This window comes from Lemur catta, chromosome 9 (assembly GCF_020740605.2).
Source record: "Lemur catta isolate mLemCat1 chromosome 9, mLemCat1.pri, whole genome shotgun sequence".
Lineage (NCBI taxonomy): Eukaryota > Metazoa > Chordata > Mammalia > Primates > Lemuridae > Lemur > Lemur catta.
In genome coordinates this window covers 56,994,506-57,009,293 of record NC_059136.1, presented here as the reverse complement: position 1 = coordinate 57,009,293, position 14,788 = coordinate 56,994,506, and the positions used below count along the sequence as shown (strand labels likewise).

Below are 14,788 nucleotides of genomic sequence, written 5' to 3'. Positions count from 1 at the left end.
ACCAGGGTTCTGCATTGAAACTGATACAAACCCTCCTGACTGGTCTCCTAGCAGTGGCTTCTGTGGCCTTTGGTGGTCTTGCTGAGGTTTCTCTCTTCAGCCATGCTATTGGTCTCCCATCTCTCCTCCAGGGCACGCCGCCCATGCTGTTCCCCCTGCTTCAGTACTCTCCGTGCCTCACCCCTACTCATCCTTCACATCTCTGCTGAGGCATCGCTTTCGACAAGAATGTCTATCGAAACTGGTCTGTAAACCCTCCCAGTGTCTATGCAGCATGATGGCAGGCAGGGCTTCCACCCTGGTCATCATGGCACGGTGTGCCTAGCACTGTGCCAGACCCACCACAGCTGTTCTCCATGTGTTTTCTCATTTTATCTGTATAACCACCCTAGAATGCAAGTGTGACTGTGTCCACTTGACAAAGGAAGAAACTGAAATTTATTTATTTTACTTTTTTATTATTTATTTATTTATTTTATTTTTATTTTTTGAGACCGAGTCTCACTCTGTTGCCCTGAGTAGAGTGCTGTGACATCAGCTTAGCTCACAGCAACCTCAAACTCCTGGGCTCAAGTGATCCTCCTGCCTCAGCCTCCTGAGTAGCTGGGACTACAGGCGTGCACCACCACACCCGGCTAATTTTTCTATTTTTAGTAGAGAGAGGGTCTCACTCTTGCTCAGGCTGGGAAACTGAAATTTAGAGATGTGAAATAACTCGCCCAAGGTTATCCAGCTAGCACAGGGGCAGGGTCCACGTTTTAATCCAAGCCTCTGGGCTGCCGAAGCTGGTGCCTTTAAATTCTATTATATAAGGCGCTGCCCCCCAAATACTGAATTTACCCCATAATTAAACAAGCCAGGGATCAAATAGCTAATGAGGGTCTGCCTCACTAATGAAGGTGATCAAAAGGTTCTGGCTGCCCTGGAATTCAAATCTGAGCAAATGTCTGACCACTGCCAGGATGTGTAGGCCTCTCAAGAGTGGTTGCTGTTTGAGCCACATTGGATTAGTCTTTTTTACTTCCATAAGTACCAAAGACACATTTAAGCTGTGTTCTAAAAAATATTTTTATAATGATTTAAAAAAAAAGTCTGGATGCTGATGCACATTTTTGCTTTTTAATTTACAAGTTATCATTCAGAAAGTTTTAGGAGAGAATGGGTCCTGCGGGACCATCGTCCAAATGCAGGCATGCAGGGAGTGGCCTTAGAGGAGATGCCACCCTGAGACTAGGAGGCAGAGCCTGGGAAGGGGATGAAGACAGGCACTCCAGGGCGCATGTAAAGAGCACGAGAACACCAGCACCCCACCTTCCCAGGGGCCCCCCCCGAGCGCCTGAGCTCAGAGGAGGGAGACTAAACTTGATGCCAAAGGAGCAGGACTGTCTGGGACTGGAGGCGGTTAGCAACGTAGCAGAGGGGGCTTGAATTTGGGGTGTTTTAACCAGCCTGGCTAGGACATGGGAAAGAGTATAAGCCAAACCCTTTCTAGTGTCCCACTTGGGTGTTCCTGAGAGGACTTCTGATTAACGGTCTGAGTAAGAGCTGAGAAGGACGTGAGGACATCGACTGATCCGGCCGCCTGCCCTGAAAGAGAATGAGCGTCCACGTCATTTAGCCACGGGCTTTGCTTAGGAGTAAGCATGAAGGGCTCTTCCATCCTCCTCACTTCTCGCCACTTGGGTTGCCGGTCCACAACCTCTCCCCATGCTCCTTATCACCATGTCTCAAAAAATTGAGGAAATCAAGGGTTTTCGTCTCACAGCCAGGCAAAAGGACACCAGATCTGTCAAGATCAAGAAAAATAAGGATAATGTGATTTAAAGTTCAATGCAGCAGATACCTTGGTCATCATAGACCAAGAGAAGGCAGAGAAAATCAAGCAGTCCCTGCCCCCTGGTAGTTACTAAGTATGAGTAGAAGCAGACAATTCAGACTCTAAGTATAGGCCGGGCGCAGTAGGTCACACGTGTAATCCCAGCACATTGGGAGCCCAGCATGGGAGGATCACTTGGGCCCAGGAGTTTGAGACTAGCCTGGGCATCAGAGCAAGACCCCATCTCTACAAAAAAGAAAAAATTAGCTGGGCGTGGTGTGCGTGCCTATAGCCCCAGCTACTTAGGAAGCTGAGGCAGGAGGATTGCTTGAGCCCAGGAGTTGGAGGTTGCTGTGAGCTAGGCTCAGCACTCTAGCCTACGCAACAGAGTGAGATTCTGTCTCAAAAAAAAAAAAAAAAAAAGATTAGCAACTTACAGAAGGTAGCAGGACTTATTGAACAAATGGTGTGAGAAAAGAACATTTTTCTTAAACTAGCCATCATCATGAATCCTTTCCAAGCAAGGCAAGGTATAAAATAATGAAATAAATTAAAAATTATTATTGAAGTTAAAAGGGAAAGGTGGTGAGGGTGTTTATAAAAATTCCTTGAGTATAGAAACATAGAACTAAAATCCACCAGGTCATTGGTAGCACCCATTGGGTCAGCTAAAGAAAATATCATGTGGGAAGGAGAAACATTCATTACAGAAAGGGCAACAGTGAGCTACAGAAATCAGTTTGTACTTTAAGAGTGAGCATTATGTAAGAACGTTAAGGCCATAGCCCCACGTGGAAATCATTGCTCCTGTTGATGGAAGCAATATGTTTAAACTTGACTGTCAGAAAACTGCGTGAATCAACTAGTGGCTGAGAGAAGCAATTGAAATGCATCCAACTTCCTACCCGTAAAAGGTAATAATGTTTCACAATTATGTATGATAATAACCTTTGATGGTACGAGAACACTGGGAGGCTGAAAAAATCAGTGTAAAAGGGAAGTGACTTTTTGAAACAACTACACACGCGTACACAAACTCGCATGTACACATACACACACACAATGCCTTTGTGTTGCTCAATGGCTTAATTAGGAAGTCCCTCCATGGAAAAAGTGATAGAATTGAAGATCCATCTGTTTCCAAAGCAAATCAACAGTGACCCTGGTGGAAGCTTTGGAGAGAAAGAAACTATAAGTATACCAAGGAATAAAATTGGCTAGAACTGGCCAAGAAAAAAACACCAGCTCAACTTCTTTTAAAAAGAGGGAATAAAAAGTTATATTATTCAGGTTTCCCTAATATATATATATATAATATGTACATACATATACAGAATATATTAAGAAAGTACAAGTCCTATGCTAGCAAAATTTCAAAGGGGCTTTTTAAACTAATACAAAAGGAAATATTCTACCAGTCTAATGTGTGTCCTTGAACTTGCCAAGGGCTTTCTGAGATACAAAGGAAACAGAAGACACCATCACCTCCCTCTAATTTAAATCTAGTTGGGTAGACAAAACAAATTAAGAGATACACTTTAGGAGATGAACAGTCCAAAGCAATGGGTAAGGGAAGAAGGGTTTAGATGCCGGGGGAGTCAGAGAGCATGTGCTATGGACTAGCCAGAGGAAGAGCCGCAGAGTAAGTGAATCTAAAGAAATTACCTGGAGTTGAAATACCCCAGTTCTGGCCAGGATGCCAAATAAATCATCATCACAAGGATACTTGCTAGTATCTCAAGGCTTATTACATTCTAGGGCTTTCTATAAGCAAAGTGCCTTAGGTTTGTTATTTCATTTAATTCTTACACCACCACTGACAGGCAGGGCCTACTACCACCCTGTTTTTCAGATGAGGACACTGAGGCACAGAAATGATAATCATGTTGCCCGAAGTGACAGTACTAATAAGAGGTCTGCAATATTAACCACTACAGTCTACTAGCTGGAGAGTAAACGCTTAATAACTATGGAAGCTTCTGGTCAAAGGCAAAAACTATCACAAGTCTCAGCATTAACTTGTATATTTCTGCTAAAGTAACAACTGCTTTAAAACACAGAAATCTGGGTTGGAAATTTCATAGATACCAGTGTGTTACATAACATAACTATTGTATAAAGGATTTTCAATGAACTACTACCACTCAGGATGCTTGCCAATTAAATGTTGAAGTCTTTTCAGCATTCCATTCAGCTTATAATGATGATTCTAATGAGCAGAGTTTTGGCAAAATGTCATTCTTTTCTAAACTGGAATGTGTTATTCTGCTTACATTTGTCGGTAGAGGTTAGGTTTAATGCATACAACCTGATTTCTTGAACTGGGCTTCATCTTCGGCCGTATGTAGCTTGTAAGGAGCTCTGTTAAGATTGACAGGCGTTAGAAGTTGTTTACCTAATGACATTTTTAAACAAGCCAAGAAATGGCTAAATTTCACTGAGATTTCAATTAAGGTGACCCAGTGGTCCTTACTGGAGACTACTCCTTCTGTTAAAATCCTACCTGAAAGGGTATCAGGATTAAATGACACTGAGATTCCACAACTCCCAATTCTTTTTTGTGGCATTAGGAGTGTGTTTGGTTGTTTTCTTATAACCACTCACACATACTGTTTGGGCCTATAATTATAGTCAACACATTACACAAAGCACTTGGATTTTTTTTTTTTGCATGTATTGTTGTAAAAGTAACTATTATGCAAAAACACATAAATAAGGAGACCTAAAATATATATGTCAAAGACTGGAGAGAGGGTATGTATCCTAGAGAAATTCTCGCAGAGGCCCCCGAGGGGACAGAAGCAAGGGTGATTACTGCGCTGTGGTGCTGAAGCTGGGAGCAGCGTGGGTGATGCCACTGGGGGTGTGTGTGGAAAACGTGGGGGGCAGGCACCAGCTGGAATACTTTGCAGCAGTTAGGAACAACCAACTGGATGTGCCCACAGCAACATGGATGGAGTGAAAAATGAGCAAGCAGAATGAGTCTTGAACACAATATATTTACATAAAGTCAAAATGCAGGCATAAAAAGCGGCAAAACACATTTGTACAAGAATGCGTGTAAATACAGGTATACACCATATATACATTAGATGTACTAGAATGGTTGCCTGTGGAGGAGAATGGAGATAAAGGTGAATAAATGTAGAAAACCAGAGAGGGGCCCTGCATGGACCAGTGAAGCCAATGTGCTGTGAACTGATGAAGAGGACAAGCTCAGCTCTCTGCACCTGAGTTCCAGAAGGCGGAGAAGAAATACATGCAACCCAAACAGGCTTTTAACTTGGGTGCTCAGCCCTGTGGCTCCTGAAAGAAGCGTGTAAGAGTGTGGTTAATGATTGCCAGGTGGATTTCTTAAGCACTTTGGATGTGCTTGGATGCTCCTAAGGCCAGAGGTTCCCCAGCCATGGCTGTGCATTACAGGCATCTGGGGAGACAAAAAAAATGCCACTTCCAGGCCCCTCCCCAAGAGATTCTGTTTAAATGGTCTGTGGACCCAGGCATCAGTATGTTTCGGAGCCTCCCAGGTGATTCTAATGTGCTTCTAGAGGCTGGGGCCTGGAAGGGTGGATGCTGACGCCTGAATACTCTCTACACTCTCTACAGCTGGGACAAAAAGTCTCTCCCTGAAGGGAGATTTGGGTGGCACCTCACCTTGACTGCTACAGCCAAGTCAATTACATAGCAGCAAACATTAAGTCTACTACACAGCGGGGCTATTCGTAGTGGGCTACTCAGGCCTGGAGTTTGGAAGGGTACAGAACTGGGAAATACCAGCCCATGTAGCTCAGTGTGTTTCACTCTGTGTTCCGAGGACAGAGAACAACCTGCATCTGAATCATCTGAACGCAGCCCCTCCCCTAACCTGACAAAGCAGAGATCAGGATTATTATCAGATCATCCTTAAGCTCCATAGCATTGAGACTCTCTGGATGAAGATGACATCAAAGCCACGGGAGAGCAGATGAGGTATCCCAGGGAAACTACATAGGATGAACAGAGAACCCGGGAGCACCACCATTTGGGAAGCAGATAGATGTCACACAGGTGACAGGGTAGGCGGGGGAACGCGAGTGCTTGCCCGTGGGCGCAGCCAACATTACCAAGTGCAGATGAGAGATCAAGTGAGGTGGGAACTCTGGAGTGTCCATGGGATTTGGCAACAAGGAGGTTATTGTTGGCTCTAGCCAGGACAGACAGGGTGGCTGCTGATTACATGGTACAATCTTGGTGATACTGATTCCTAGCTTCATGGCTAGGATCCCTCAGCCAGAGGAAGGAACTAGAGCCAGGAAGGAGCCCAGAGGACAGGATGGGGATTGTGTTAAGATGGCCCTCTGCTCAGGGGAAAAAGAAAGGGACTGACTGAGCGAAGGCAGTACAAGCTAAGATAGGAGAGAGTAAATGAGTGAGAAGTTAAAAGGAAAAGTTAAACAGTCCATCAGGGGTGACTAAAGACTAGAGAAAGGAGCTAAACCCAGAAGAATGTTTATTAAGCAATTACCCTTCAGGGTTTACAATAACCAAAACAAGACTACCCAGTAGAGGCTGTCACTAGAATAGTCACTTTAGTAGCCAAGAAAGCAAATGTATTTGGAATCAACAAACTGTAGTTCCTAGCACCATAAAGCAGTATCTCCATAGAAAGTCATTTCACTTTAAGCATTCATTTCCTTATACGTAAAACAGAGATGATAATGCCTAACTTACCGCTCTGCTGCAAGAACTGTAGCTGATTCAGTCATTCAATGAGCATTTACTAAGCATTGCTACGCGCCAGACACTGTGCTAGACACGGCTATCCAACAGCGAGCAGCAGAGACCAGGCCCACGCCCTCCTGAAGCTTGTCCTCTAGTGAGAAAGAGACACATGAAATGGATTATGACAACAATAATAATGTCATGACATTTGTGGGAAGTGTTATAAAGGTGAAGAAAGGCAAAGTATGTTAGATTCCAATAGTGCTTGGGAAAAAGTAGGTGCTCAAGAAATGGTATTCACAACTATCCTCACTGCTGGGAAGATGTTCAATGAGACCATATTCAGCAAAATTGTGAAAAGAGGTACTTTATCTTTGGTATCTGGCAGTTTCCCCCTCTGTTTTCCTCTTCTGGGGAACTACAGCATTTCATTTTTTTCTTATCAAAATTCATGTTTAATCAGCACCAGTAAATCTTGCAAGAAGAAGTGAGCAGATTGAGGAGAAGAGGTATTGCCTCTGGGCCTTCAGAGCCACTCATGGAGACAGTGCCTTGTGTCACTCATGATGGAAACTCACTCCTGAACTTCTTACACATAGGAACAGAGATCCTTTTTAGAGGATCTCTAAATCCTCTAAATCCTTTTCCTGCAATGGTAATCAGTGTAGTATATTGGCATTTCTTTTTTAAAAAGTTTTTTTTAGAGCCACATTGATACAAAAGTGACTCATTTGGCATGAAAATTTGCCAGTATGAGTCGGGAGTGAGTAAGAGAGACATTTTACAACTTATCAGCCAGAAATCACTGCTAATAACACCCATTGCGCTAGTGCATTCCTATCAAGCATGGGGTTTGGTACTTTCTCCAACTCCATAACATATTAACTCCATTTTACACCTGAGGAAAGCGAAACTCAGAGAAATTTAGGCAGCTCAAACATGGTCCCGGAAATGTGACTTGCCCCAGGCCTGATGTTTCCCAAAGCCCTGTCCACATCACCAAGCTATCTCAGGAAGGGGAAGGAGGGAGAGGGGGCCAAGATGCCAGGTACCCCCGGTGAGGGGCCAGCTAAGGGCTCCCACCTCTCACCCAGTCCCACTCACTCAGCACAGTTGCACTTACTTGCAGTAGCCTCTGGCCGCTCACACTCTCGCCACGTGAAGTGCAGGACCTTGTGACAGTGTGACCAGGCTCTGAGGGAAAGGTGAAGACACCATGATGGCCAAAATGAGCCTGGGCCTGAGAAAACGCCGACCGAGGCTGGGCCCTGAAAGAGACCTGGGCAGGTCAGTACAGCTGCTGCAGTCTCGCCAGAAGTATGTGTGTGCAGGTGAGAGAGAGAGTAGGAATGTGTTGTATGTAAGAGAGAGAATATGTGTGTGTGTGAAAGTACGAGTGTTACATGGGCTGGTGTGTGCTTTTGCACATGGCTATATCTGGGTGCAAGTGTGTACAAGATGGCATGTGTGTGTGTATGTATGTCTGAGAGTGCACGTGTGTGTGTGCACGTATGAAGAGTCCATCTAAGAGGTTCAGAGTTAAAGGTGCTTTCGCTGCCCTGGGCTACCCTGATGCATTATCTGTTTCTCACTGACTGCAACACTAGAACCGTTTATAACCTTAAGGGGGACTCTGAAGGAACACAGTCCCAGAGTTAGCCTGAGCCATTAATCCCCGGGAGTGAAATTCCTCCACCCTGGCAGGTATCATTTAGAGCCTTTCTCAGTTAGCAACCATAACACTCAAAGCTTTGAACAGTTGTTATATGTTTATTTTTCTCTTCAAGTTCACTCTGTTGGCTCTCATAACCAGCCAAGTTCAAACAACCTCTGTCTGGCAGCCACGAAGACAACTCCGCCAGCCCCCAGCCCAAAGCAGTCATAACTAGAGTTTGGAGCCGATTTCCATGATCTGTGTGTGTGTTCTGTTGCTTTTGTTTTTTTTTTTAAATAAATTGTGCTTTGTGATGTGCCTAATTCCATCAAGAAATTGCAGTGGCTTACAATATTAAAAATATACATCCAACAGAAAACACAAACATTCAGATCAAAACTCAACTCACAAGAAGAGAAAGATGTTCTGATGTGTGTGTTCTGTTGCTTAATTTTCACTATGGTAAAATAGAGCCATTAGAGGTGCATTATTGAGTAACAGTTAAGCATGTGTCTTGGCTGGGCATGGTGGCACATGCCTGTAATCCCAGCACTTTCGGGGGCCGAAGCAGGATGATCGCTTGAGGCCAGGAGTTTGAGACCAGCCTGGGCAACAGAAGGAGACCTTGTCTCTACAATGAATAAATGAATGAATGAATGAATGAATAAATAAATAAAGAAATAAAATGTGTCTTTAGGAGTTACAAGCTCCAGATTTTAATTATTTTTGCTTTCTCAATGTCTCAGTTTCCTCATCAATAAAAACAGGGATAATGATAGACCTACCTTGTAGGATTGAAGAATGGAATAAGGTAATATATACAAAGTGCTTAACACAGTGCCTGGCACACACTGAGCAATCAATTTAGCCATGTTGTTATTCTCACTGCCATGTTAGGATTTGAGTTACACCCACATTGCATCTCTTGTTGGTTGAGTGGATCCAGATCCAGATGGGATCTCCCCCCTCTCTGGTCCAATGGGAGGCAAAGTGAAGTTGGTGTATTACCAGAGTCCCATCATCCAATAGCCAAGAGCAGATGCTGCGGCTGGTCTTGTGCATGGCAGCCAGATGGTTCAGGCTGCACAAAAGAGGACATGACTCAGGATTTCTTCAATTTTCTCTTTTTTAGTTTTGGTTTCATTTGCAAGCTCTGCTGGACATTTGCATGGGCTGGTTTGGCCTGTGGGCTCTGCAATCACTAGGAAGGGAGCTAAGCTGAGCCTGGGTGATGGCCCGTGTTCACTTGCAGGTCAGGCTGTGGCTACCTGGGGTGTGGCCCTGGAAGATTTATAGACCTCCTTCCAAGGACCACTTGAGTTCTGCTGATCTCTGAGGAACAACAGATCTTAGGGGCAACCCTTCTCACAGAACACTGGTAACCTATTTGATGGACCCAGCCTATAGTATAAACACTGCCATATGGGTTCTTTACTCAACCCCACATACCTAGACACACAGTCACTACGTGCATTCATCCCTCCTTGTCTTCAGGGGGTGGGTGAGAGGTGATCTATGACCTCCTCAAATACTGTTAAGTGCTTGGAAGAGTCTCACCGAGCCCTCCCACTTATTCAAGAACCCCCCTCCTCCCAGCTTCCCCTTGGCATTGCCTCAGTTTCCCAGGTTCCCGAGGCAAGCACCAGCTATACAGGCCTGGGTGGGGTGTTACCCCAGGAGCTAGCAATCTAATCCTGCCCTTATTGTTATCCATGTGGATGTCTGTGTCCCATTCTCTTCCTCTAGCCAGCAAGATGGGCTCACGGCCTGGAGCTGCTCACCACTTATCTCTGCATCCCCTCCCCACCTCCCACCCAGACCTCCTTGTTGCCTGGCACTTAGTAGGTGCTCTGTTAATAGATATTGAATCAGGGTGTGAGTATGAAAGCAAGTGAGCAAAGGAATTAAGCATTTCTCTGAGTGAGAAAAAATTATAGCAGAAATAAACCCTACAGACCTTCCGGTTCAGCACCCACACATTACAGTCACAGACACAGAGGCTGCCACTCCCCTGAGAGGTGAGGAGTCTCAGTGGCAGGACCAGAGTCCAGGTGTCCCTCTCTTGCTGTGACCCTGTGCTGCTGCTTGTTTCCTCTCTCGGTCTTCATCTACCATTCTTCCCAGAGACAGACTCCAGAAAATGCCTGGGTCGCTGTCGGCCCCACCTCTCATTGAAATCCCTTATTCATTAACTAGGGCATAACCGCCTGGCCTCTTTACAAAACCAAATCAATAAATATTGATTGAGGGCCCACCATGTAGACAGCCAGGTGAGAATGAGGGAAGGCAGGAAACAAGAGAGGAGAGAAAACATGTGATTATCCGCCTTATTAATGATCAATCTGACACCCCAGTCACGTCCCCAACACAGCCCTGAGAAGGCAGCAGGAAGGCCTTTGGGCTTTCAGCACGAAAGATAAGGGGAGCAGGGTCTCTACTGGGAGAAAGTCCCCTTTTCTCCCTCCAGGTGAAGGGGAGATGAAAGGAAAATGTTATGTAAATAATAAGTCCACAACTACACTCTGATCATGTACAAAAATTCCAAGAATGATTAAGCCTGACTGTGGCTCCAGGATAAACAGAAATTTAACATTGCATTTGCCCCGCACACTTGCACGTGCTCTCTGTCTCTGTCACTCTGTGTCACACTGACACACAGACACAGACACACACAATATGTTGGTGAACTGTTGTAACTGGTCCACAAGGAAGGCAGTTCAGCTAAAGGAGGGGTAATTCTGGGAACAGTCAGAAGACTTGCTCACTGGCCCTACTCAGCTACTCACTCACTAATTCTGGGCATATCAGTTAATTGCTCCATGCTAGTACTTGTCCATTTTTAAAAAGGGAATACCAATATCATTATTTATCTGCTTTATAGGGATGCTGTGACTACAATTGTGCTTCATAGATATAAGTACTCCTTAGAAGGTGAACTACTGTGTGCTTTAAAACACAGTCCAAGCAGTCTTCAGAAGTCAGCTACATACTTCAATACACCACTTTCAATAATGGATAGAAAAACTAGAGGGATTAACAAGGAAATAGGAGACCTGAACAACACTATAAAACAACTAGACCTAACAGACATCTACAGAACATTCCATCCAGCAACAGAATACACATTCTTCTCAAGTGCAAATGGAACATTCTCCAGTATAAACCATATACTAGGCACAAAACAAACCAATAAATTTAAAAGGATGGAAATAATACAAAGTGTGTTCTCTGACCAGAGTAGAGTGAAATCAATAGTAGGAATAAATTTGGAAAACTCACAAATACACAGAAATTAAACAACACACTCTAAAATAACCAAAATAACCAATGGGTCAAACAAGAAATGAAAGTGGAAATCAGAAAACACATTGATATGAATGAAAATGAAGATGCAACATATGAAAGCTTATGGGATACAGCTAAAGCAGTGTCTAAAGGGAAATTTATAGCTATGAATGATATAGCTATATTAAGAAAGGTTAGCTGGGTGTGGTGGGATGCACCTGTAGTCCCAGCTACTAGAGAGGCCAAGGCAGGAGGATCACTTGAGCCCTGGTTGCAGGGCTATGGTTGCAGTGAGCTATGATGACACCACTGCTCCCCAGCCTGGGTGACAGAGCAAGACAAGAAAGAAAGAAAGAAAGAAAGAAAGAAAAAAAAGAAAGAAAGAAGGAAAAAAAAGGAAAGGAGAAAGATCTCAAATCAATAACCTAAACTTCTACCTTGAGACACTGGAAAAAGACCAAACTAAACCTAAAGCAAAGAGAAAGAAGGAAATAATCGAGATTAGAGCAAAAACGAGTGAAACGGCGACTAGAAAAGTATTAGAGAAAAAAAAAATCAGTGAAACTAAAAGTTGGTTCTTTGAAAAGATCAACAAAATTGACAAATATTTAGCCAGATTGACCAAAAGTTACCCATAAACAGATTGCACTGTGGTTAGGGACCTCAGACAACATACTCAACTTTATCATGGGCAAGGACGCTGAGGCTTTGAGAGCTGGTGGTGTGCCCAGGGCAGTGGTAAGACTGGAAACCAAGTGTCCTGACCCCACCAGGGCTTCTGACACTCTACCTCCTCTTTTAATGTCTAATACCAAATCGAATGCTTGAATGTCCACTCATATATGAAATGCAATAGGAAACCCACTGAAGAGAATTTTACCATAATGTAAAATAATACATATTTGAATAAACCCAATCATTGTCTCCTACTTTGTCCTCTGTATAAATCAAAAAGTGTCCTATTTTGATTTGCTTGAAGTAGGGATTACTCTTCCAAGCATTGTTCCTATTTTCTCTGGTTGCTTAAGAACAACCCAGGGCCATAATCAATGTGGCAAGAGAAAATTTAAATGATGCATCTATTAACAACTATTCTCCTGCAGGGTCATCGTGACTCTTCCGGGATTATAATCCTGAACAGGAAAACGTTGAGCAGTGGAAGGGCCCAGACATGCACTGTATTTGAGAATCAGGTTGAGTTTAGGGAATGAGAATCTCTAGAACATTCCCTGGCTCCCTCATAGTATTACAGAAACACTGCGCAGGGAGTGTGCAGCAGAAGACAGGGAGGAGTGACCCCACTCATTGTGATGTCACAGAGAATGCATCATGCTCTTTGGAGAAAGGCGAGCCTGGTATTACTTACAAGAACAAAATCAAAATCCCAGTACGGTGTTCTGATAGAGGATCCTAAGATGTCCAGCAAGCAGTTTACACAGCCCCCACTGTAGGGGCATGACCACTCCCAAACATCTAGATTTTGCCCCCATTAAGTAATATTTTCTCACAGGGTTCCAGCATCAGACATGTCTTCATAATGCCAGTTGAGCTGATTCTTCTTGATATGAATTTTATTCAGCTACAGACCTAGAACCTGAAGGCAGGGAGGATTTTTAGTTGTATTTAAATGAGCACGGGTCAAAGGAAGGAGTCTTGGAGTCATAATCACAACAGGTACTATTTATCAAGCACATGCTAGAGCCAGCTAGTGTTTGAAGTATTTTATGTGGATGAACTCATTCTACCTATGTCACAGAACATGTTCTGTGACATAGGTCCTATTACTGACTCCACTTTACAGATTAAAACACTGAGGCAGAGAAGTTTAGTAATCTGCCCAAGATCATAAGCAGCTGAGATGAGCACCATTAAGTCTGGGTTCTTAACCAGGCCACATAAATAACCCCCTGAGAGACCCAGGTTTATAATCTGGTTCTACCAAGTATCATTGTTTATTACTTTATGCTTATTTTTAGCCTCTCTCTTTCAAATTCCTACTTATTTCCTCCATCTGCTATCCTCTTCAGGAATTTGAGTCATAAAGATATTAGGAATCATAATATGATAGAAAGTTAAACCTGGGAGGCAGCTTGGAACTCATATCAGCTGAGCCTCTATTTTATAGACAAGGAGACTGAAGTCTAGATTGTTCACATAGTTGCTGGATGGTTGTTAGTGACAGAAGAACTATTTACGAAGGTACAATCAATCAAATAGTTCTAGTGTCAATCACTGGAGACTATCAAACAGCAAATCTATTTTATAGATGCTTCTAAGATAAATTCTAGATCTTTCCATAGAGGAGAGAGCCTAGCCCCAAGTGTTCTGAACCGGCTGCCATTTAGAATCACCTGAAGAACTTTTTTCTTTTTCTTTTTCTTTTTTTTGAGACAGGGTCTCACTCTGTTGCCCGGCTAGAGTGAGTGCCGTGGCATCAGCCTAGCTCACAGCAACCTCAAACTCCTGGGCTTAAGCGATCCTACTGCCTCAGCCTCCCGAGTAGCTGGGACTACAGGCATGCGCCACCATGCCCGGCTAATTTTTTCTACATATATTTTTAGTTGGCCAAACAATTTCTTTCTGTTTTTAGTAGAGACGGGGTCTCGCTCTTGCTCAGGCTGGTCTCGAACTCTTGACCTCGAGCAATCCACCTGCCTCAGCCTCCCAAAGGGCTAGGATTACAGGCGTGAGCCACCACGCCCGGCCTGAAGAACTTTTAAAAAACACTTCTACTTGGGCCCATGGGAATCAGAATCTCTGGGGCAGAGTCGGGGCAACTGCATATGTTTTTGATCACCCCCAGGTGAATCCTATATATAGTGAAGGCCAAAAACCACTTGCTCAGCCATATTTTATATACTCTTGCTGCTTGGCCAAACCAACACTTTATTTAGTCAAGGAATCCACTGATTCTTCTGGAATAGTTTTTCATTCCATAGGTAGTCCTTCCTAAACAGGGTCTGGGCATCTTAGAAAAGGAGAGTTAATATGACTGTTGGCGTCTTGAACTCTTTTGTGAGTAAAGAACCAGCTTCCTAGCATGCGACCACTTCCCAGTATCCCATAAGCAAGATGCTACGTTCAAGAAGATGAGGGTAGCAGAGGAAACATAAGCTTTTGGAAATAAATTGGCATGTGTCTGTGTAATCCAGTAAGGCACTGCAGACCCACCTGATATCCATACAGAACTGAGCATCAACCTTCCCTCCCTCAACATGCAAAATCATTCGGCTCCCAGGCCAACCATGTGACCCCCAAGCAAAAATCAAGCTAACACTGAAAGATATTTAGCTGTTATAAAAAAGTAAAGTGTGGGCAGTCTCCCAACAGAC

At 43.8% G+C, this 14,788-nt stretch overlaps 1 long non-coding RNA gene across 6 annotated transcripts in view; it reads right to left on the bottom strand.

The window, feature by feature from the left end:
• Positions 1–14,788, bottom strand: part of LOC123645244 — a 64,275-nt gene that overhangs the window by 22,930 nt on the left and 26,557 nt on the right. For 3 of the 6 annotated variants that reach the window (XR_006737461.1, XR_006737462.1, XR_006737459.1), the window contains exons 1-2: positions 7,641–8,331; positions 6,527–6,668 (exon numbers count right to left, since the gene is read on the bottom strand). This is a non-coding gene — a long non-coding RNA (uncharacterized LOC123645244). Of the gene's footprint in view, positions 1–1,105; positions 1,787–6,526; positions 6,669–7,640; positions 8,332–14,788 lie in introns of those variants that run through there. The other 3 variants (XR_006737460.1, XR_006737458.1, XR_006737457.1) reach the window with 2 other exon arrangements.